Below are 24810 nucleotides of genomic sequence, written 5' to 3'. Positions count from 1 at the left end.
TCGTCTCGACTTCGTTGCGATTTGCACGGAAGTTTACAGTAAATTTTTTTTATTGTTATGTTCCGCCCCAAATCACATGATCTCTGCACCTCCCAAGAACATCACTTCCCATAGTTAGCAGAGGAGAGGAGAGTGTTATATACAGCAAGCATGCCAAGATCCAGGAAGAATAAAAGAACTTCTCATGATAATGAGGAGATTATACGTCTGGTCAGAGCTCGCCCCTCAATATACGACACCCGAGACCCCTTATATAAGGACCATGTGAGGAAGGAGAGAGCATGGCTGGAGATTGCAAGGATCTATTTTGAAAATTGGGACTGTCTTACAAGTACAGAACGGACTGAAAAATGTAAGTGTTTCATATATGCAATTTAGAACATTGCTGCTTGCCCCCATATGTACAGTACAGTACCGTTATTTTCTTTTTTTCAGTGCACTCCTTACAAACCAGATGGAGAAGCATAAAGGACTGCTATAACCGCTATCTCAGAAAATTACGAGAAGCAAGGAGTGGTTCTGGGTCCTCCAGAATTGTCCCCTATGCGCATGCCCAGGAGCTGGAATTTTTAAGGCCGGTGTTGGAGATGCGAGAGTAAGTTGTCAGCATTTTTTTAGATACTGTAGTTGACATATAAAATATATTAATATTCCTAAAATTTGAAATGTATTCATTATATTTCAGAACCCAAGCAAGCTGGCAAGACTCCTCACTTGGTTCTGAACAGCAGGAGGGGTCACAGGAGGCGGCAGCGGAGGAGGAGGAGGAGGAGGAGGGATGCCAAGACCCTGGTGACCCTGACCCTGATGGTGAGGAATCAGAGGGAGTAATATCAAGACCATTGTCCATTATTGATTCTCCTGCTGCGGTGGAGGCTGAACCAGGGCCTAGTACAGAACAAAGGCCTTCACGAAGATCTTCCTCAAGGTCTTCATCAAGGGCGAATCCTAGGGGTGGTAAACCCATGGAGGAGGTTCTGAAGGTGGTGAAGGAAATGAACGCACACATGAAGGAAAGCATGTGTGATGACACTGCTTTCATGACCGTGCTGTTGGGTATGTGCAAGCAGGTCCCCCCTGAGAAAAAGTATGCACTAAGGATGGCTCTCATGTCAACCGCCCAATTTTTGGGGTTGGGGAGGCAAGCTCTACAGCATGTATGGAAACCCCCCCCCACCACACATATCCCCCCAATTACCAGTACCCACCACCACCACCACCACCACCAAGTTCACAGTATGGGCACCAAGTTAATCGCCCATACTACGATGAGTATGGCAACATGCCGAATATCTCCAGGCCCCGCATGTTGCACCCAATACCGCCCCCTATTGCCTCCACCCTTGGCACACCAAGACCTTACCAACCTGCTCCCATGCAGGTTACGCCTTTCCCGGAAAGGCAATACCGTCAGGGATCTGCAAGTGATTACCCAAGCCCATCTGGCCCATCAAATATTTCTCATTCTGGGTCCACTGAATCTCCAATTATATACCAGGAATTGTAATTTTTTTTGTTTTTGGTGTTGTTAACATTTTACCTGTTAATTTATTTTTTCATTGTTTTGGTGCTGGTATCTCCAAAACATTGGTGATGTTGTTATAAAAAGTTTATTTTTTTCTAAATTTTGAAAAAAAAAAAAAATAAAAAAAATTACCTTGTTACTCTACTCTGTGGTTTTTGTTTGGATTATTTTTGCTTCTATAGTACTGTCAATAATGTGTGTATGCTATATAATTATATCTACAGTAGAAAACAGCAAAACAGAAGGTTAAGCAATGTATTTTTATTATAGCTAGAACTGGAACAATATGCAGACTTTGGTTATAATTGCACAGAAATATAAGGAAAACATAACAGAATTTTATTCAAAATTGGACTGTGTTGGAACGTGTGATACATTATGAAATAGCGTCCAGCTGCCAGGGGACAGAACCAGCAGCAGACATGAAAAAGGATGTGAATCCCTCACGCACAGTAGCACCATTGCTTGTGCCCCTACTGGCACTCAAACTTGCACCCTCCATGTCATTCATGCCACAATCTTCATGATTGTACCCATCACGAAGTGCAACATAGTTGTGAAGAACACATGCTGCTTTGACTGCACATATTGCATTATCCATTTTTAAATTGATAGATGTGTGCAGGAACCTCCACTTGTTAGCTAAAATTCCAAAGGCGCATTCAACAACTCGTCTTGCCCTGGTTAAGCGGTAGTTGAAAACTCTTTTTTCCACAGTCAGAGACCGATTTGAATAGGGCCTTAAGAGATGATGACTGAGAGCGAAAGCCTCATCTCCAACAAAAACAAATGGCTGTGGTGGTCCGTTTGTCCCTGGTAGTGGACAGTCCGGTGGCAGCTGAAGTCCATCTTCCCTCAACATTCTTCCGAATGTGGATCTCGCAAATATGCTCGAGTCTGAGCTGCTTCCATACGAACCTATGTCTACATAGCTAAAACAGTATTTGGCATCAGCCACTGCTAGTAAGACAAAAGAAAAGTATTTTTTGTAGTTGAAGAATTTACTTCCACTGCCAATGGGCTTCAATATTCTAATGTGTTTTCCGTCAATTGCACCAACACAATTTGGAAAATTGCAGTGGTCCCAGAAATATTCTGCTATCTTGCACCAGTCTTCTGTAGTGGGTTTCTTCAGGACCAAATCCTTAAGAACATTCCAGATGGCTCTGCAGGTATCATGGATAATATAGCTGGCAGTAGTTTTGCCAAGAACTCATAATGTAAACTTGTAAAGGTATGTCCAGTTGCCAGGTACCTAAAAATAAAAAAATAATGTTAGAATGATGCATAAACTGGCTTGGACGAAGGTACCTGAGGAAATGAAGGAAGAAGATAGGCAGGAGAAAGACACTGTTGAAAAAAACATGGCAAACATAATCACAACCACTACTACATATATGTTACATGATAATTACATGATAATGTGTCTCTCCAAATGCCTCAGGAGGTAAGTAGGTTGGAAAATTTACCTCAATGTGATAATCAGTCTTTCTTACTCCTTCTGAATCTAGTGTTTTGTCTCTCTAGATGTGTGGAGAGCAGAGCCAACAATTCATCAAAACTGTAAAAAAAAAACATATATGGCATTTATCAACATTATCCATGTAAAAAATAACATACAGTGGGTACGGAAAGTATTCAGACCCCCTTAAATTTTTCACTCTTTGTTATATTGCAGCCATTTGCTAAAATCATTTAAGTTCATTCTTCTTCCTCATGAATGTACACATAGCACCCCATACTGACAGAAAAACACAGAATTGTTGACATTGTTGCAGATTTATTAAAAAAGAAAAACTGAAATATCACATGGTCCTAAGTATTCAGACCCTTTGCTCAGTATTTAGTAGAAGCCCCCTTTTGATCTAATACAGCCAGGAGTCTTTTTGGGAAAGATGCAACAAGTCTTTCACACCTGGATTTGGGGATCCTCTGCCATTCCTCCTTGCAGATCCTCTCCAGTTCTGTCAGGTTGGATGGTAAACGTTGGTGGACAGCCATTTTTAGGTCTCTCCAGAGATGCTCAATTGGGTTTAAGTCAGGGCTCTGGCTGGGCCATTCAAGAACAGTCACGGAGTTGTTGTGAAGCCACTCCTTCGTTATTTTAGCTGTGTGCTTAGGGTCATTGTCTTCTTGGAAGGTAAACCTTCGGCCCAGTCTGAGGTCCAGAGCACTCTGGAGAAGGTTTTTGTCCAGGATATCCCTGTACTTGGCCGCATTCATCTTTCCCTCGATTGCAACCAGTCGTCCTGTCCCTGCAGCTGAAAAACACCCCCACAGCATGATGCTGCCACCACCATGCTTCACTGTTGGGACTGTATTGGACAGGTGATGAGCAGTGCCTGGTTTTCTCCACACATACCGCTTAGAATTAAGGCCAAAAAGTTCTATTTTGGTCTCATCAGACCAGAGAATATTATTTCTCACCATCTTGGAGTCCTTCAGGTGTTTTTTAGCAAACTCCATGCGGGCTTTCATGGGTCTTACACTGAGGAGAGGCTTCCGTCGGGCCACTCTGCCATAAAGCCCCGACTGGTGGAGGGCTGCAGTGACGGTTGACTTTCTACAACTTTCTCCCATCTCCTGACTGCATCTCTGGAGCTCAGCCACAGTGATCTTTGGGTTCTTCTTTACCTCTCTCACCAAGGCTCTTCTCCCCCGATAGCTCAGTTTGGCCGGACGGCCAGCTCTAGGAAGGGTTCTGGTCGTCCCAAACGTCTTCCATTTGAGGATTATGGAGGCCACTGTGCTCTTAGGAATCTTAAGTGCACCAGAAATCTTTTTGTAACCTTGGCCAGATCTGTGCCTTGCCACAATTCTGTCTCTGAGCTCTTCAGGCAGTTCCTTTGACCTCATGATTCTCATTTGCTCTGACATGCATTGTGATCTGGAAGGTCTTATATAGACAGGTGTGTGGCTTTCCTAATCAAGTCCAATCAGTATAATCAAACACAGCTGGACTCAAATGAAGGTGTAGAACCATCTCAAGGATGATCAGAAGAAATGGAAAGCACCTGAGTTAAATATATGAGTGTCACAGCAAAGGGTCTGAATACTTAAGACCATGTGATATTTCAGTTTTTCTTTTTTAATAAATCTGCGACAATGTCAACAATTCTGTGTTTTCCTGTCAGTATGGGGTGCTATGTGTACATTCATGAGGAAGAAGAATGAACTTAAATGATTTTAGCAAATGGCTGCAATATAACAAAGAGTGAAAAATTTAAGGGGGTCTGAATACTTTCCGTACCCACTGTACATATAGACATATTTGTTAAAGAGTTGACATGAACATATGTTCTGACCTTTTAATTGACATCCGTGTGTAATTAAAGAATTTGTCTTCATGAGCACGGAGGTCATGATAAAGGATCCTGAACTGGCCTCTCTCTTCCCTTTGGGAGATGACAGGATGGATCCAGAAGCGATGCCTTCTCCTTCTCCTGTCCTCTTCTTCCTCATCAATAACAGCTGCTACAGCAGCCATAATTACTGCTGCTCCAACATACTGCATAGCCAACATGTTTCCTGCAACATACACTACTATTCCAAAACAGGAAATGACATCACTTGCAGGAAAAGGAAAAGGAATCTTAATGTGCAAGTCGCATACATCAAAGTCGCAACAAGTCGTAGCCGCAACAAGTCGTTGTAAATTCGTACACAAGTCGCGCGTTTATCAAAGTACAAAGTCGCTATTGAAGACGAGCGACTTTGAAGTCGCACTAGTGGAAACCCAGCCTGAATAACTTTCTTCTCCTGCCCATGTCTCATGAGGCATTGCTCCTCACACATTCACAAGTTCTCAGTCACTTACTGATATGTATGAACGGTGTACTGAGCTGTATGTGCGCTGCACTGTATTTCCTGATGTAAACAAATAATACATTCTGTATGCAAGCCAACTAATCGGCTGACCAACTAATTGATTATGAAAATAGTTAATATATTTGATTATGTTGTTTAGACACGTAAACAATGGGATAGTTTCTGTTGTTGGTTGTTGCATGCATTTTTAAAGCATTTTGCATTATTCCATACGGAAAAAAATGCAACACGTTCTACTTTTGTTGACTGGGGAAAGGAGGGAGAAAGTGTTGAACTGTACAATAATGAACGAAAAAGCAACTGCAATCCTTACGGGTTGGTTCACACCAGATTTAATCCAGTGCATTTTTACTCTACATCAAGAAACGCATGGACAATATTTACTATGGCCCTAGTTCACACCAGTGGAGTGCAGTCAACAAAAGTAGAACGTGTTGCATTTTTTTCCGTATGGAACAATGCAAAATGCTTTAACCACCTCCCACCCGGGCCATTGTAAAATATACGGCCGGGTGGGAGTCTCCTCCTTCTGATCGGACGTTCCGGAACGTCCTTCAGAAGGAGAGAGATCGCGCTGCCGCGGGCACGCGCAGCGGCGCGATCTCGATGTGTCTGTGTCCCTCGGACACAGAGCAACATCATTCGGCAGGAGGGCCCTGTGATTGGCCCTCCTGATCACATGACGGCTGTGTCCAATCACAGCCTTCATGTAATGTAAATAGAGCCGTTGTAACGGCTTCGATCTCTTCTCCTCCTGACAGATCCTGTCAGTGAGGAGAAGAGGGATGATCTGTGCTGCAGCGGGGGTGATCAGTGAGTATTTCTAATTACTCACTGATCACAGGGGGGGTCTGTGCTGGTAATCAGAACATTGATTACCAGTGCAGCCCTGGGGGGGGGCAGGGGTGCCACTAGAGCCACCAGGGATGCCCACCCATGACCACCAGGGATGGCAAACAGGGCTCAGAGAGCCCCCCAGTGCCCTCCCTATCAGTGCTGCCCACCAATGCCATCTATCAGTGCCGCCCACCAGTGCCCATTATTGCCCACCAGTGCTGCCTATCAGTGCCGCCCATCAGTGCCGATCATTGCCGCCCAACAGTGCCACCTATCAGTGCCCATCAGTGCTGCCTATCAGTGCCCATCAGCGCTGCCTATCAGTGCCCACCAATGCTGCATATCAGTGCTACCTATCAGTGCCCATCAGTGCTGCATATCAGTGCCACCCCATCAGTGCCACCCCATCAGTGTCTCCTCATCAGTGCCTGTCAGTGCGGCATCATCAGTGCTCATCAGTGCAGGAAAAAACATATCTATTTACAAAATTTTATAACCTAAACAAAAAAACTTTTTTTTTTTTTTTTCAAACTTTTTGGTCTTTTTTTATTTGTGCACCAAAAAAGAAAAAACTTGACGGTGATCAAATACCACCAAAAGAAAGCTCTATTTGTGGGGAAAAAATGACACAAATTTGGTTTAGGTACAATGTTGCATGACCGCGCAATTGTCATTCAAATTGCAACAGCGCTAAAAGCTAAAAATAGGTCTGGGAAGGAAGGGGGTTTAAGTGCCCAGTATTGAGGTGGTTAAAAACGCATCAAAATGCACATGCCCTAAATTGTCCTCATTTTGAGATGAAGAAAAAAGAGGGGAAAAAAACAAATCAGAACGCATCAAAAACACGCATGTAGTAGTGCATCTGGAATGCAGAAATTATGGTGTGAATCGACCCTAACAACTCCTCACAATAAATTCTTAACAATTCAGCACTCTTTTAAAAAACCTAATGCATTCTCATCGAATTACAGCGTTTCTATAAATATAATGGAAGAAGAAAACATTATTGCTAGACCAGTGGACCTCTCCCTGTGATTTTTTTTATTCCTTTTTTTTTTTCTATATACAGATGCATCTCCAAAAATTAGAATGTCATCAAAAAGTTTATTTCAGTAATTCATTTCAAAAAATGAAACTCATATATTCTATTTAGATGCATTACACACAAAGTGATATATTTCAAGGATTTTTTTTTTTTTATTACTAAGGCTTACAGCTAGTGAAAACACAAAATTCAGTGTCTCAGAAAATTAGAATATTACATAAGACATGTAAAGAAAAAGATTTTTAATACAAAAATGTTGGCTTACTAAAAAGTATGGCTGTGTATGGTATAGTATGCTCTATATGCTCTATATCAATACTTGGTCAGGGCTCCTTTTGCATGAATTACTGCATCAATGCGGTGTGGCACTGCTGAGGTGTTATGGAAGCCCAGGTTGCTTTGATAGCGGCCTTTAGCTCGTCTGCATTGTTGGGTCTGATGTCTCTCATCTTCCTCTTGACAATACCTCACAGATTCTCTGATCACATTCCCTCTGTTCTCAGCTGCATAAGAGCTTGGGGAGGAGAAACAGCAGCACACTGATCTTCCCAGTGAAAGGCTGTGCGGGGGGGATGTCAGGACAAGTCTGATTATTGGAGGAGAGCAAGCTGAGTTCCCGGCACAGCTAGAGAACTGACCATGGTGTGTTCTCCTGCTTTGTGTGGTCGGTTTTCACACAGAGGAAGCAATACAAAGAGAATGGGATACGTTTTCAGAAAAGTACATGGTACAGCAGGCACATATCAGGAATATGAAATGTTGGGTTTACATACTCTTTAACCGCTTAAAGACCAGCCGCCGCAGATATACTGCGGCAGGCTGGTTCTCCTGCGCAAACCAACGTATGGGTACGTCGGCTTGCAGGAGCGGGTCTCGGGCGCTTGTGCGTGCCCGCTCTCTAGCCCTGCAGCTAAGTAACGGGTTCGGTGGCCGCGACGGGCGCCGAGAAAGCGGTGATCGCTGCAGGGACTGATAGAAGGCGGTGTGCCATTGTAAACACGGCACACCGCTCATCTGTCACTGATTGAAACAGGGCTCCTGTGTTCCTGTTATTTTGGAACACAGGAGCCCTGTTTCCATCCACCGAGTATGACCCCCACACAGTTAGAATCACCCCCTAGGTATACATTTAACACTTTGAATCGCCCCTGGTGTTAACCCATTCCCTTGCCAGTACCATTATTACAGTAACCGTGCATGTTTTTAGCACTGATTACTGTAGTAATGTCACTGGTCCCCCCCAAAAGTGTAAAAAATTGTTAGGGGTCCGATCTGTCCGCCGCAATGTCGCAGTCCCGCTAAAAATCGCAGATCGCCTAGTTTGTAGACGTGATAACTTTTGCGCAAACCAATCAAAATACACTTATTGGAATTTTTTTACCAAAAATATGTGGCAAAATACCAATTGGGCAAAAATGATAAAAAAAATTTGGTTTTTACATTTTTTTTTTATTGGAAATAGCAGAAAGTGAAAAATACTGCTTTTTTTTTTTTTTTTTAATTGTTGCTCTTTTTTTTTTGTTTATAATGCATAATTAAAAATCCGCAGAGGTGATCAAATACCACCAAAATAAAGCCCTGTTTGTGGGGAAAAAAAGGATGTCAATTTTATTTAGGTACAGGGTCGCATGACTGAGCAGTTGTCAGTTAAAGTAGCGCAGTGCCGAATCGTAAAAAAATGGCCTGGTCATTAAGGGGGCAAATCCTTCCGGTCCAGAAGAGGTTAATAGGTAACCTACAACTCTCAACCGTGTAAATCTTAAAACCTACCTACTTTGGTCTCTAAAGCCCCCCCCGATCTGCCGATTGTAGGCTTGTTAGTATGATGCCTCCGACAGCCGACAGCGCACATTCGGCCGAAAAGAATCTGTCATGCAAGCATTAAAATTTTTGTATGCCGACACCAGAGCGGCCGATTGTTCGCCAGTCAGTACAGATTTCGGCCAACAGACAGCAGATTTGCAAGACTGGGCATGCTCAGAAAAGGAAAAACACAGGGAAAGTTAACCATTACATGACATCACTTCTGCAGTCGGCTGTAGTCGGCGGCCAAAATTCTTGTGCAGTCTTTTGCACTTTTCAACAGACACCGACAGCCCTGGACAAAAGACGGCCGATCGTTCGCCGACGATCGGTACGTGTGTACGGGGCTTAAAGCCCCGTACTCACGCACCGATTGTCGGCCGACCGATCGGCCGTCTTTTGTCCTGTGCTGTCATGTTGGTTGAAAAGTGCTCAAGACTGCACACGAATTTTGTCGGCCAACAACAGCCGACTGCAGAAGTGATGTCATGTTCTGGTCTACTTTCCCTGTGTTTTTCTTCTCTGAGTATGCCCAGTCTTGCTCATCTGGCTTTTGTCGGCCAAAATCTGTACTGACTGACGAACAATCAGCCGTTCTGGTGTTGGCCAACAAAAATTTTATAGCATGCAGACCAGATTTTGTTCGGCCGAAAAGTCGCAGTCGGTTGTCGGAAGCATCATACTAACAAGCCGACAATCAGCCGATCGGACGTTGGCAGAATATTTACGGCCGACAATCGGTACGTGTGTACAGGCCTTAACTATGCTTATTATGATGTGCTATTGTAACAATAGTACTATTATAACCATACTTTGTTACCACTTTAGTGTTTTTTTTAAACCTCAATAAATCCTTTGTAAAAGACAACTGTAGATTATACCTTGTTGTGAGTGACAGTAATAAAAACTGAAATTTTTAATGGTGAAAACATTTTTATAAACCTATTGATAAATTGGTGAAGATTTTGATGAAAGGATTAGGAATAAAAAAATTTCTGTCATAAAAATTCAGTAACAAAAAGCAGTGAAATGTGTGGCTTTTTTTAAAATGCCTTTAGCGTTGAAAATGCAAATGTAATAGAAAAGTACAAAGTATAAATAGGCCCCTACATCATAAAGACTTTACATTCTTTTGTCCACGTCTGTATTTCAGTACATTAATAAGAAATAAAACCATGATTAGCACTTTCATTCTGGATGTTGGATCCACACTTTTAGGTGAAAAAAGCTGGTGACAACCAGTCTCTTTGCTTATATACTATTGGTTTGATGTAAGGTTGTCATGCCTGCTAGGAAAAAAGAAGTCAAATTTATCTGTCTGTCTCTCGCGTCTTCAGTGCCAGTGACCTTATAATGTTCAATGTACTGTCACTAATTGCCGTCAGAACAATTTCCTTAGGCTGACTCTGTGGGGCCGAGCTCTTTTTCCTAATTCAGTTGAGTCTTTGCACTCTTACAGATCAGCTATTTATCTTAGGGTTCTTTCAGTCTTCTTCCTATGTCCCCTTTCTCGATCTGCCTGTTTATAGTTCTTAAAGCAATTTTAGTCCTTTTCTACTTGGAGACAAATCCATATCCTGCAGGGAGATAGAAGGCTTTTAGCACGTATAACGCTGTGTTCTTTGTTTTAAGGTCATTGTCCAATTCAGACCTTAATCTGCCTTGGCAGCATAACAGGATAAACACCTTATCCTATCGCTATGTCTCCTGCATCCCAGTTCTATGTTCCTGATTTAAGATGGATTCGTACAACGATATGCCATTCTCAGGGTTTACCCTTCCTTTTAATCAGTTAATTGTTTTTAGTGGCAGCTCCTGGTCAGATGACCGCACAAGAATCAGTTGACACCATCATCAAACAGTTCCATGTATTGTATACTATCAAATGCCATTTTTTTTGGCTGAAATTCAGTGCTGCCATTAAAGTAGCATGTAAGAAATGGAAGGGTAGAATTAAATATCTAGGATTATACTATAGGAGTTATAGTAGTGACAGGATGGGGTATCTAGATTATAGGCTGGTAGCTTTTCCATAACAAAGGATGTCCACTGTTCCTTTGTAACTGAGCAAATCGAAGATTGAAGCCCCACACCTTAAGTTAACTGTTCAGATATATACGTTTTTCCAGAATCGGGTAAAAAGACTTGTCGTCCCTTAAGGGGCCATGGGGATATAGTAAATAGATGTGGCAGTTATATGAAGCTGCCTTCAAGAGGTGGACACTGGTAAGCTGAAAAATCCACGTCTGTCCACTAAAACCCCACTCTTAAGTGTCTTAGGAGCTTGGACGCTTTCTCCTCAGCTATGTTGAGAAAAACTCTATCTATATTTTACTATTTTGTTCTCTTCTATTGACATTCTTGGTACTTCATGGATGTTTTTCAGTTCAATCAAGACTTTTCATAAACTGCTTGGGCTGGTCTCTACACAACAGCTATGTAGGTTGACTCATTTTCTTTGCTGCCTTTAAGGCCATGCCAAGACCCATGTGGACTGAAGATTGCAGAGCCTGTAACATGGCCTTCTGGAACTAGGATCTTCTCATGGCACTTCCCAGACACCTAGTGTAGTGGTTTGTTATTTGCAGAGTGCTTTACAGGTCCAGAGCGCCATCACAGCCTCTGGTGTAAACCAGTTTCTGAAGACTCAACTAGAGAAACACACAGTTAGCATGGACTTTTAAGAGCACATATAGAAAATGTGTTATGCAAAAACACTCCAGTTAAAAATTACATCTAAAAAATAAAAGAAATGGATAATGTTTAATCATTCCATCTTCCATATCTCCCTTGTTGTGTTACACTATTTGGTGTATCATTGCTTTGTGTCTTTAAGCTGTGTTCTTCTGTCTAAACTGAGCTCTTTCTGTCACTGTACTTGTGTATATCCCCTCCTTTTTCTCTCTGGAATCATTCCACTGTATCCTGTCATGATGTAGACATCTTTCCATGTGGCTTACAACAGTAAAATTTTTCTACCTATGAGTATCCACAATTAAACGGAAAGCATTCAAAAGTCTTTCATTGTCTGTCTGATTTCTTCAACGTGTGAGTTTATTCATCAAGTTAAACTGTCTGAATTGATGCAAGGGATAAATCTATCCCGAGGTTGTATAAGCCCCATATGTCGCTGGAGATAGTTTGTGGCCTTGTAGTTGAGTCAGAACAGTAGAAAATGGAGCTTCACAGCCTAATTACAAGATTTCTGGGTGATAGTACTGATACAGACAAGATTTACTGCCATCAGGGCAAGGAAGGACAAGAGAGCAGCATGTGTAAGCCCCATAACCCAGGCCAGGCTGTATGGTTTCATATTACAGCACACAAATCCTGCTGGCTTATCACTCAGGCATTATCTGCCTGTGTCAAGATGAGTTACAAAGGCCCTAAAGCCCCGTACACACGTACCGATCGTCGGCCGAACTATCGGCCGTCTTTTGTCCAGGGCTGTCGGTGTCTGTTGAAAAGTGCAAAAGACTGCACAAGAATTTTGTCCGCCGACTGCAGAAGTGATGTCATGTAATGGTTAACTTTCCCTGTGTTTTTTCTTTTCTGAGCATGCCCAGTCTTGCAAATCTGCTGTCTGTCGGCCGAATTCTGTACTGACTGGCGAACAATCGGCCGCTCTGGTGTCGGCATACAAAAATTTTCATGCTTGCAAGACATTTTCGGCCGACAATCGGTACGTGTGTACGGGCCTTAAAGAACTGAACTGACAACTAAACTGACAACTAGCCTGAAGTTTTTATGGGAAAAGGTTGTTACTCAATCTAACACGCTGCCTGTTGAACGTGAGCTACTGGCACTGGAGGGTGCCATTAAACAACTTTCTGCCTCATATGAGCTTTATCATCTTACCAGTACCCAGTTCATTAATGTTTCACAAAGTATGAACATGGAAAATTCACTAGAGGAATTAAACGGCTTCCAGGTTCTTAATCTAGAAAGAGACTGTTTTATTCAGCAAACCAAATTAAAGGCAGAAGCAAAGATAGAGCTGCTACAAGACGCTGCATCTCACAGATCCGTTTCCACCAGACGTTCTCAGAAGTCCTCTAAATCCCATAGTTCAGGATACTCCACACTCAGTGAGCGACTTATTATTGAAACCATACAAAAGAGACACCGGGCGTACTGACGTAGTGCATTATTCTAAGACAAATAATTTATTTGAGTATAAAATGCTCTTGACAACATAGAGACTTCTTCATAGCATTAGGTTAAAGAGGTTCCAGCAACTTCTTGCATGCAAAATCACTCCAGTGCCTTTCCTGCGTGCCTATCTAACCTTCCTTCATACGTCACAGAGCATCAGAGCAAGCTGCAAGCAAGTCATCAATCTCCTGTCATCAGTACAACCTCAAGTCAACATGCCATTGAATCAACTGACTTCAAGCAAGCAATTGATCTGAATGCATCTCCTGCACCATATTTCCCGTCATCCTTTAACAACAGTGTCAAAGATATCAGCACCGTTCAGCCAACAATGCCTTGCATAAAGGCAGAGACCACTGAGACAGTAGAGTTTGTGAGGTACTTCCCAGAGACTTCATAACGACTGGTCTCACAAGTTTTGATGACCGACCTGAGAACTACAGAAGTTGAAAATGTGCCTTCAGAACTGCAATCTGTGATCTTGGCATTACACCTGCTAAAGAATTGGATCTGCTGATCAGATGGTTTGGTCCTCTTTCTACTGCAAATGTTAAGCCATTAAGATCAGTTTTCATGCACAATCCTACAGCAGGCCTCACGGCTGCATGGGATCGATAAGAGCAAAGTTATGGCAGTCCAGAAGCTATAGAAAATGCTTTTGTTCATGCGTCTGGAAACTTTCCTAAAGATATCTGGTAAGGACAACAAGGAATTCCAGAGACTGAGTGACCTTCTCCTTGAGGTTTAGCTAGCCAAGACAGAGCCAAAACTACCTGTACTCAGTTACCTGGACACTGCCAGAGGGGTAAACCGAATAGTCTCCAAGCTTCCGTATGGTTTGCAAGAAAAATGGTCATCATACAAAAAAGATAACAAGGTTTCTTTCCCTCCATTCTCTTTCTTCTGTGAATTCATCTGAAAGATCAATGTTTTCCCTACGGTAAGTACAGTCTCTTTTCACTTTTTCCTAAAGAGTACCAGTCTTCAGGGCAACTATAGGTACCGTAGAGGCCCAGCATTCATGAAAAAGACTGACATCCTTCCCACTCCTATCACAGTTGTAGCCGCAAACCGAGTAGGAAGATTGAAAATCCTAACTGAGGGTGTCCCATTCACAAGAAGCCACACACCCTCAAAAATGTATTGGCTTTAGAAAAAGGCCTCCTGAAGAGCATAACAAACTTTTAAAGACATTTGGGGTATGTTTTAGGTGTTGTGCTTCTACAGAACATTTTGGTAAAGACTGTAATATGCCCATCAAGTGCATAAAATGTGGCTCTGAACATGTGCAAGCCCTCCATCCTTTTGAGCACAGCTCTGCACAACCTGCTAACTCTCCTTCCAGGTCAACGCAGGGCGGGGAGAATACAGACCAAGTGCCTAATTCCACCATCATTTCTTCATCCTGCACTAATGTTTGTGAAGAAGACCGCTGTGATAAGTCCTGTGCTAAAATATGCTTGGTGAACATATATCACAAGGATCAACCAAAAAAGACTCTAAAGGCATATGCTATCTTAGATGATCAGAGCAATAAAAACTTTTTAAAATAAAAACTATTTAAAATAAAAGGCAAAGCTCATGCTTACACCTTGGGTACTTGTAGTGGAACTACAGAGGTTTCTGGAAAAAGGAATCGTGGAATTTTCAACTGAATTTTGGAATTCCTCGGAAGACGTTCTATATCAAATAACTACGTGTTCTGCAATCTAGCTGAATTTGTGTTTGTTTTCTTGTTACAGGTTCCAGAACAATCAGAATTGCCCTTATTGAATATATATTTTATATTTATAGTTTAACCACTTAAGCCCCGGAAGATTTTACCCCCTTCCTGACCAGGGGGTATTTTGCGATTCGGCACTGCGTGATTTTAACGGACAATTGCGCCGTCGTGCGACGCTGTACCAAAACTTATTTGACGTCCTTTTTTTCCCACAAACAGAGCTTTCTTTTGGTGGTATTTGATCACCTGTGCGATTTTTACTTTTTGCGCTATAAACAAAAAAAGAGCGTCAATTTTGCAAAAATAACAATATTTTTTCACATTTTTTTATATGAAATTCCCCCCAAAAAAATGTAAAAATCAAAATTTTTTAACATTTTCGGCCAATTTGTTTTATGCTACATATGTTTGGTAAAAAAAATTGCAAAAAGCGTATTTTGATTGGTTTGCGCAAAAGTTATCGCGTTTACTAACAAAGGGAAAGATTTTTGTCATTTTTGTTGTTTTTTTTTTTTTTAACGCGTAATGGCGGCGATCTGCGATTTTTTTTTTTTTGCGACATTGCGGCGGACAGATCGGACCCTTGACTGACATTTTTGACACTTTTTGGGGTTACCAGTGACATTACTGCAGTAATCAGTGCTATACATATGCACTGTTACTGCAAAATTACACTGGTAGTGAAGGGGTTAACTTTATTTGAGAGGGAGGGGCTGTGTGTTTCCCTAGGGGCGTGATTCTAACTGTGATTGGCTGTCTGTTGAGCTGTAGAAACAGTGATCTGTAGAAACCGTGATCAACGGTTCTACATAGTAGAACCGTGTGATCACAGTTTCTACACAGGGGAGAATGACAGGTGGCTTGTTTACACAAGCTGCCTGACTTTCTCCCTCTGCAGCGGCGATCGCAGAGTGACCGGCGGACATGGGGTCCGCCGGTCACACGCGCGCGGGGGTCCGTGACCACGCGGGAGCGCCCCGCCGGCGGCGCGCGCTCGCTCCCTAGACCCTCACAGGCTAGCGACATAGACTTACGTCACTTTGCCTGTGAGGGGCTGACTGCCGACGTAGATAGGCGTGCGGCAGTCGGCAAGTGGTTAAGGTTATGAAATTTAAAGATTTCAGATGGGGAGTGTTGTGTTACACTATTTTGGCTTATCATTGCTGTGTCTTTTAACCACTTGCTGACCGCTTACCGCATATATGCTGCGGCAGGGTGGCTCTCCCAGGCAAACCAACGTATGGGTACGTCGGTCGCTTGGTGGCAGCTAGGGGGCTGATGCATGGGTCAGGCAGCTCCGATTGCCGCCTGACACCCGCGATCGCTCCCTGCTGAGAGAGGACGGTCGGCTGTTGTAAACAGCCGACCGTTCTTCTCCCTGGAATGGTCATAGAGCCCATGTGATCATTCTATATAGGATCACATCCCTCTATGGTCATTTCAGAAGCCACGCCCCTTAACAGTTAGAATCACTCACCTAGGCTCACATTTAACCCCTTGATCACCCTCAGGGTTACCCCCCTTCCCTGCCAGTGTCATTATTACAGTAACAGTGCATATTTTTAGCGCTGATTACTGTAGTAATGTCACTGGTACCCCCAAAAGTGTAAAAAATGTAAGTTAGGGGTCTGATCTGTCCGCCGCAATGTCACAGTCCCGCAAAAAAATCGCAGATCACCGCCATTACTAGTAAAAAAAAAAAAACAATAAAAATTACATAAATCTTTTCCGTAGTTAGTAGACACGATAACTTTTGCGCAAACCAATCAAAATACGCTTATTGCAGTTTTTTTTTACCAAAAATATGTAGCAGAAAACAAATTGCCCTAAAATGTTAAAAAATTTTGATTTTTACATCTTTTTTGAGAATATCATGTAGTAGAATGTGAAAAATATTGTTTTTTTTTTTTTTTTTTAAAATTGTCACTCTTTTTTTGTTTATAGCGCAAAAAATAAAAATCACACAGGTGATCAAATACCACCAAAAGAAAGCTCTATTTGTGAGGGGAAAAAAGGATGTAAATTTTGTTTGGGTACATCGTCGCACGACTGTGCAATTGTCAGTTAAAATAACGCAGTGCCGAATCGCAAAATAGGGCCTGGTCATTAAGGGGGCAAATCCTTCCGGCATTAAAGAGGTTAAGCTGTGTTCTTCTGTCTAAGCTGAGCTCTTTCTCTCCCTGTACTTGTGTATATCCCCTCCCCTTTCTTCTCTCTGGAATCATTTCACTGCATCCTGTCATGCTGAAGATAAAGTTTGTTGCCTTGAAGTCAGAACACCCCTGTTCCGTCATCCTTCTCATGAGGTACCCAAGAAAAAGGGCCCCTCTTTCTTGGGCACCTCGTGAGAAGGATTAAGGAACAGGGGGCTTTATTTTGGTGTGCGGTGTATTTATCAGTGGACACACACTTTGAATATTAATATGGAGGCACCTTGTTGTCATCTCTTCTGGCTGTCCTTGGTGAGCTGTGGAGTGTGACGGGTCCCATTTCGTATCATGGAGGCGATAGTCCATACAGATTGTGAAACTATATGACTAAGTTTGGCTATAGTATCATCTACAAGTGCTCTGGAGAAGACAAATCGTTCAAAACACCTTGAGCCATTTTGCATGTGGATTCGGTCCTTATTCTAATAAGAATGTTGTATACAGGCATACCCCGCTTAAAGTACACTCACTTTACATACACTCGCGAGTAAGGACACAGCTTGTTCAGCTTGGCATGACACTATTTAACATTTAACATTGGCGTCTATAAGAAATCTTGGTCAGCTTGACATGGCACTGCTCCCAAACCATAAGTGACAGGGATACCAAACTTAGGGAGCACCGAGAGGGGACCCAGGACTACAACATATCCTTTTTGTGTCTGGCCAGCTTGCCTAGGTAATCTACCATGTCATAGTCCTGGATCCCCTTAACATGCTCCCCAAGCTTGGTGTCCTTGTCACATGGTTTGGGAGCAATGCCATGTCAAGCTGACCAAGATTTCCTATGGAGCTAGGGTATTTACATGCATTGAGAAATAAAAAAAGGTTTTACTTGACTTTAAGTACTTTTTCGTTTTTACATACATGCTCTGGTCCCATTGTGTACTTAAAAGTGGGGTATGCCTGTATAATGTCTTAGACAAACCGTATAGCTATAAGATGGAATTATTACTTTGCATTACCACAATGTTTTCTATATGTGCCCCTAAAAGTCCATGCTATCTGTGTTTCTTTAGTTGATTGATGTTAAGGACGACACATTAGCACAGAATTCCCTCCTATAATATGGAGTTCTCTTAAGACTTACTCTATAACAGGACTTGTGGATGGGCAAAGATTAACTGGTATGTGACCTTCTGGACTCGACATTATGACCTTCTTCACCTGGGCATACTGCTCAGTCAGTCACAGAGCACTAACCAAACTTAAGAACAGTGGTACAACCATTGGCCTAACCCAGCTTCTAATATCTACCTGTGTAATTTTACCTCAGGAAATAATGAACATACCTAGTATGTTACCTCCAGACGCTGACAGACTTGTGTGTTCTGGGTCCACTAGCCAAAAGAGATCTCTCATTACTTGGAGCAGAGGTACTACCTCCAGCATACCCAGTCTCTGGCACTAACTGGCATGGTCTGATGCCGTTTAATATTTTAGCCATTTCACTGTGCCGTGGAGTCTCCCCGGCCTTGTATTGTGCCTGTTATGGCGCTTTTCCACTGCATGGAACCGAACGGTTTGGCTCGCTTTTGTGCTTTTCCACTGCTGGTACCGCATGGTATAGTGTAGGAATGGTTCGGTACGATATGGTACGGCGGCGCTTTTCCACTGCATGGAACCAAACGGTGCGGCTCTCAAAAACAGCACCTACTCGATTGTGGTTCCAAGAGGTACCATACCCGGTACCATATCCCACAATCCTTTGCATGCAGTCACTACTAGCCACTGATTGGTCAGAGAATCCCACCCACCCCGTTGTATCCCACCCACTTAACTTTAGTACTACTTTAGTGGAAAAGCAAACCATACCGTACCGTACAGAACCGTTCCAACACTGTACCATGCGGTACCAGCAGTGGAAAAGCAAACCGGGCCAAATAGGGCTGAGTAGAGCCGAGCCGGTACTTGCAGTGGAAAAGTGCCATATGTTTCCAAATCCAGAGTCACAATGCAGTTCCTGAGTGTTAAAAACTTTGTGTACACAGACTCCATAACTAGATATGTTATGGTTAACACATTTTGAAATGTAACCATTATTAAATAGATACAGCCAGTATCCAGGCCTAGAAAAGTGTCTCCTGTTTTGATCATGACCCTGTCTGTTTCACTCATTTCATGAACAGGACTGTGATGCAGGAGCATTTCGAATGGTCTCTCTGCTCTCAGCCATCCTACTTAATTTGTTTCCATTTTTTTCCTGAGGTAACACAACCAGCCTGTGAGACCTCAGCGCTGACATAATTTGCAGCATAGAGCACTACATGGGCATGATCCTCACCCTCTTTCCTGCCTTTCCGGAGAAAAAGACTTGTGCTGTTACAAATACCACAGAGTCTCCTGTCTGATACATTGCTGCCTATCCCTCACTCCAGCTCAGTCTGATCTTGTTTGTGAAGATGCAAGTCCTTGCGTCTGTTTGGGTCTACTTGTTCACTGCAACAACCTACATGTGCATTTTATGTCTTTTAGGAGAAATTTAGAGCACATCAGGCAGCCTTGTCCTCTGTTAACCTACTATGTTTAGAGACAACTTAAAGAGGAAGTAAACTGGCTGAAAAAAAAAAAAAACCCTGTAAAGACAAAGGCATAATGAGCTAGTATGCATCGCATACTAGCTCATTATGAAGTACTTACCTAAAAACGAAGCCCCCGCAGTGCCGACAGGATGGCCGAACATATCTGAACCCTCCATATTCTTCTCTTACCAGTGAGGATCCTCCTGATCTGCTAGAGGAGCTGCAGGAATTACCCTACGCAGACTATTTGAACATGTCAGATATTTTAAAATTTTAGACTTTATTGGATAAAACAATATTTCTGACACAATTACATAAACACTTGTGGGCACGCTCAGGATCTCAGCACTAATACCGGCACTGGTGCACTTACATGCGTGGCATAAATCCAGCTACAGCACTCTCTCTGGATTGCACTATTTTCTGGAGAAACCACGTGTTCTCTGTACAGCCTGCCATCAAATTGAATGACTGTACATGGCACATGCAACTCTCCAGGTGCAGGAAAGCACTGGGAAATTATGTCTATAAAAGCCCCATGTGCATGAATACCAAATGGTATATTTAGACTAAAAGCGCACAAATAAAAGAAGTACATTGTAAGGATTTACATATGCTGCAATCTCACTGTAGTCTTAGAGCAATATATCCTGAAACCTAGAATGGGGAGCCCTATGGACAGAATATCTCAGTTGCCAGGGGACCTCTTCTAATATTTATGCAGACTTGGTTTTATTCTCTAATATTCTGTAACAGGATCTTGAGATCTAGAAAATCTTATATATACCTTTTCAAGGGTATCTGAAGTTTGTTGAGGGGGAAAAACAATCACCACAAACTCAACTATGTACATTTTTAGCAAACTTCATTACAGATTTTTCTGTTTTGTAGATATCGATGAACTATCTGAATGTTTTAAAGCGACTGCTAATGGAGAGCGTCTGTTGCTACTGTATTCGTATAATCAGTCTTGATGCTGTTATAAAAAAAATTGTAGCCTTGAAAATATGCAAAAAAAAAACCCTTTAAAGTACACATTTTGCTATTTTTTTTTTACTTTTTAATCCCTACTTACAATGAATAGCAGGCACCCCTCCTAGCCCATGCACTTTACTTTTGGCCGATCTCTGATTTAGGGGTACAGGGCCAATATGCATGGCTCTGCAAATTTGCAGTCATTTTTAAATATACGCTGGAGATCAAAATTAGAGCCGGTTCACACTACCACGACCAGAAAGTCGCCCCATGACTTGAAGAGACTTGTTTAGAGACTTGTTTAGAGACTTGTTTAGAGACTTGGAAGAGACTTGTGCACTACTTTGAAGAGACAAGCGACTTTGTCTGTGGGGAATGCCTGGCTAATCTTTCTTCTTCCTGGAAAGTCTGATAACAAGTCGCTTCAATTAAGATAAGGAGGCGACTCCCATTGAAGTATATGGGACAGTCGGATCACAGGTCGCCTCAAAGTTGTACAGGACCCTTTTCTGAAGTCGGAGCGACTTCAGTAGTGCCAATTAAGATGGCACTGATTGATTAACATTGCTTTTGTTATGTCAAGCGACCTGGGGCTACACAAGTCGCCTCACAAGTCGTGCTAGTGTGAATGGGCTCTTAGCAGAACAATTTATAAACCCTTGATTTTTATTTTTTTTTCAGAAATATTGTAATCTTCATTGCTTAACATTTGATGGAATTTTGTTCTGGCTTTAAAATGCTAATAGAACAGTGTTTTTCAAAATAACCAAGGCATTTGAACAAAAAAAAAAAACTTTATTTTGTAGAAAACACAATGATCAAAATTAGATAACAGCAATGACTAACCCGAAGAAAGATTACAACTAAAATTTCTGAAGGTTACAACAATCAACATATAATAGGAAGTGTACAGGCCCTAACTTTGAATGACTTCAGCGTTCACAGGACATCCCTAGTCTCTCACACTGCTCTGGTGTGATTTTGTTCCACTCTTCCAGTTTCTTCTACAGTTCTGTGACTGTAGTAGGTTTCTTGGCTATAACTTTGTCGCCAATGGTTTTTCCAGAGGTTTTCTATTGGGTTTATATCAGGTCCTAAATCAGGAAATTGTATTATTTGAATGTTTTCAGCTTTAAGGATCTGCTTTACCTGTTTTGCTATGTGACGGGGAATGGTCGTGCATAAAAACTGCTGGCTGATTGGGTGATGAACAGAGGGAAGGAACCGCATATTTTCGAAGGTTCTGATAAACATTTGCATTTACTCTGCCATGTAGCTGTATAAGAGGCCCAACTCCTGCTGCAGAAACCATTTCCCAAACCATGACGCTTCCCTCTCCACCTTTCACTGACATCTTTACACACTTTGGGTTCAGTCTTTCCCCAGTTTGACGACGAACATAATGTTTCCCATTGGACCCAAATAAATTAAACTCTGCTAATGAGAGGTTTGGGCACTGCAGAGTAGGCTTTCAGTCCAAATTCTCTTAAACGGCAAGACTCTATGACGAGACAGATCCTTACTCTGTTCAGCGCTAAACTAGCGAGCAATTGCAGCTGCAATATTGAACCAATTGCCCATTGGGATTTTCTGCATTATCCTGTCCTTCTTGGGGGACTTGAATGAATTTGTGATGTTGTAAAGATCACCGATTTGGAATGACAAACTTCTCTTGCTATGGCTGAAAGGGTCATCCCTTTGGCCTTCATCTGGACAACCTGCTGTTTCTTGGGGCTTTCAGTCACTTTAGAACGGCTCACCATCTTGTAAAGTCAGTTAAAACTGGAAAATTAGGCTGAAAGTTAAATAGGGTTTGTCAGATAAATAAAGAAATTAGCACAAGGTGCCAGAATAACACCAATAACTGGGTGGTATCTGAAAATGTTCTCTAATTTTGATCAATGTTCATTTCAAATCTCATGGAAGTTTTTTACATTCTATGCTACAAAATATATGCAACTCATTAAATATGCTTAGCAAAACTGCTCTTTCACTCCTGTTTGGATTATTTCAAATAGGACTGCGCACTGACCTTGAAATTTAGGAATAGAAAGAAGAAGAAATTGAGTGGTTGTTGCAAACTCTGGTTAGATTTTCTTTCAGTGCTGCTCCACAAATCTTGATCTTGATAGAATTAGTCAACATGATGATCCGCCATCCACTGCAAACAAACAATTATGCGCTAGTGCTTTCCTCCACCTGTGCAGTCAAGCTGCTCACCTCCTATTTTGACCCCTGTGTTGTCAGTGGGTCAAAATCAGCAGTTCCCCTCTATGGACAAGTGATGGATCTGGTAATCCTCTGTGGCTTAATCTCCTTTCAGCCAGCTCTATGAGCCTTGACACCAGTCACCAGTGTATAAGGAAACAAAAGAATGGCAGAATCTAGTGCTTTCTATTAGATTACAATTTATTGTACCATAAAAAAAAACAATCAAACACTCACAAGTGTTAAACAGTGCGAGCGAATCCAGCATAAAATATAAGTATCTCTTCAGTTGAGATGGCCGCGATGTGACGTCAGCATATAGGCTCTGCCCCCTATAGGTGAGTGTTTCAACTTTTTTTTATGGTACAATCAATTTTAATCGAATCTATCTCTCACTTGTCCCCAGAGGGGAACCGCTGATTTTGACCCACTGGGTAACACAGGGGTCAAAGTATGAGTAGAGTGGCTTGATTACACAGGTGGAAGAGAGCACTAGCACATTGTTTGCACTGGATGATGGATCATCATGTTGACTAATTCTATCAAGATATACTTGCGTATGATATATGGACTTTAATTTGGGCACTTGATGGTGGGATTTTCTTTCACTTTGAGTATAATTTCACTATTCAAATCTGTAATATTGCACTATATGATTTATTCATATATTTGTGGTGCAGCACTGTTTGAAGTTTAAATTATGCTTTTAGTGTGGAAAAAACACTGTCAGTGACAGCGGCCATTCGTAATTATTTGCACATTTTTTGTTCAAATTGGTTTTGCGCTGATTTTCTTTTGGTATTGAGAATTTCCTCTTTCAGGCCCTTACCTTCCCGAGGCCCTAAATAATGCCTGTGATATTGGAATATTTCTAATCTAAAATTAGTACACAAAGTATTTTGTTGTTTGCTGTATTTGCATCACAGTGGCAATATATTTTATTCTATTCTTTGCCGCCGGAGTTATTTCTCTAGTGAGAAACACTAGCAAAATAATTCAACCCTACAAGTCATAGAGATTGTGTTAATATATGCAATCTCTAAACATTATTTGAAGCACACTGGTTCTGAGTGACACCACAGACTTCATCTTCAAATGTCACTGCTGCCAATATGAAAAGAAGCCATATAATTTAAGTGCTGGACTTCGAGTATGATGTTCCTGTTTGATGTTGTTGTCTAATCCCCACATTTTTCATTAATCAGATAAAAAAAAAATGTTTTAGAAAGCGGTTTTGAAAAATAATCCTCATGGTTGCTTGTAGTCTTTTCAGTGCTTGCATAATAAATAGCAATGTGTAGTGAACTTTACTATCATTAAATGTCAGGATGTAGACTGGTGTTTGACAACAGGGACTTCAGCTGCTGAAAATCTACAAATCCCTGACTGACAGCTGCAGGTAGTGTATTCTGTATCTTGCATCAGCATACCAGGGGGAGTGCACGTAAATAATAGATAAAACTCCTGGTGTTTTTATAAAAGAGATCATATACTGTAACATTCCCAAGTTTTTGTTAACGTAGAAGTAAACCTCACCTTGTAAAACAACCTATTTAGTTGTAACCACTTCCAGCCCAAGCCGATTCTGAGACTTTGCTCCTATATGTATAAACCATCATTTATTTGCTAGAAAATTTCTCAGAACCCTCCAAACATTATTATTTTAATTAGTAGAGACCCTGGAGACTAAAATGGCAGTCGTTGCAACTTTTTAGGTCACGCAGGATTTGTGCAGCAATATTTCAAAAGCCATTTAAAAAAAACTGTTTCATGAAATAAACAAACAAAACGCTAAAGTTAGCCCTATTTTTTTGTATAATGTGAAAGATGTTAGGCCAAGTAAATAGATACCTAACATGCCACACTTTAAAATAGCGCACACTCGTGGAATGGCAACAACTTCAGTACTTCAAAATCTCCATAGGCTACATTTTGGAAATTTTTACAGGTTACCAGTTTAGAGTTACAGAGGAGGTCTCG

The 24810-nt window shown here is 41.8% G+C and overlaps 1 protein-coding gene across 10 annotated transcripts in view; it reads left to right on the top strand.

Annotated features, from left to right (window-relative positions):
* The window catches only part of SRCIN1 (SRC kinase signaling inhibitor 1), a gene marked incomplete at its 3' end in the record, with an annotated part of 894005 nt that overhangs the window by 560441 nt on the left and 308754 nt on the right, over positions 1 to 24810 (top strand). The window lies entirely within an intron of this gene.

The sequence above is a fragment of the Pelophylax lessonae genome (assembly GCF_965119305.1).
Source record: "Pelophylax lessonae genome assembly, chromosome: 11".
Taxonomy (NCBI): Eukaryota; Metazoa; Chordata; class Amphibia; order Anura; family Ranidae; genus Pelophylax; species Pelophylax lessonae.
The sequence above is the reverse complement of the archived record's forward strand: the minus strand, read 5'-3'. Positions and strand labels throughout refer to the sequence as shown.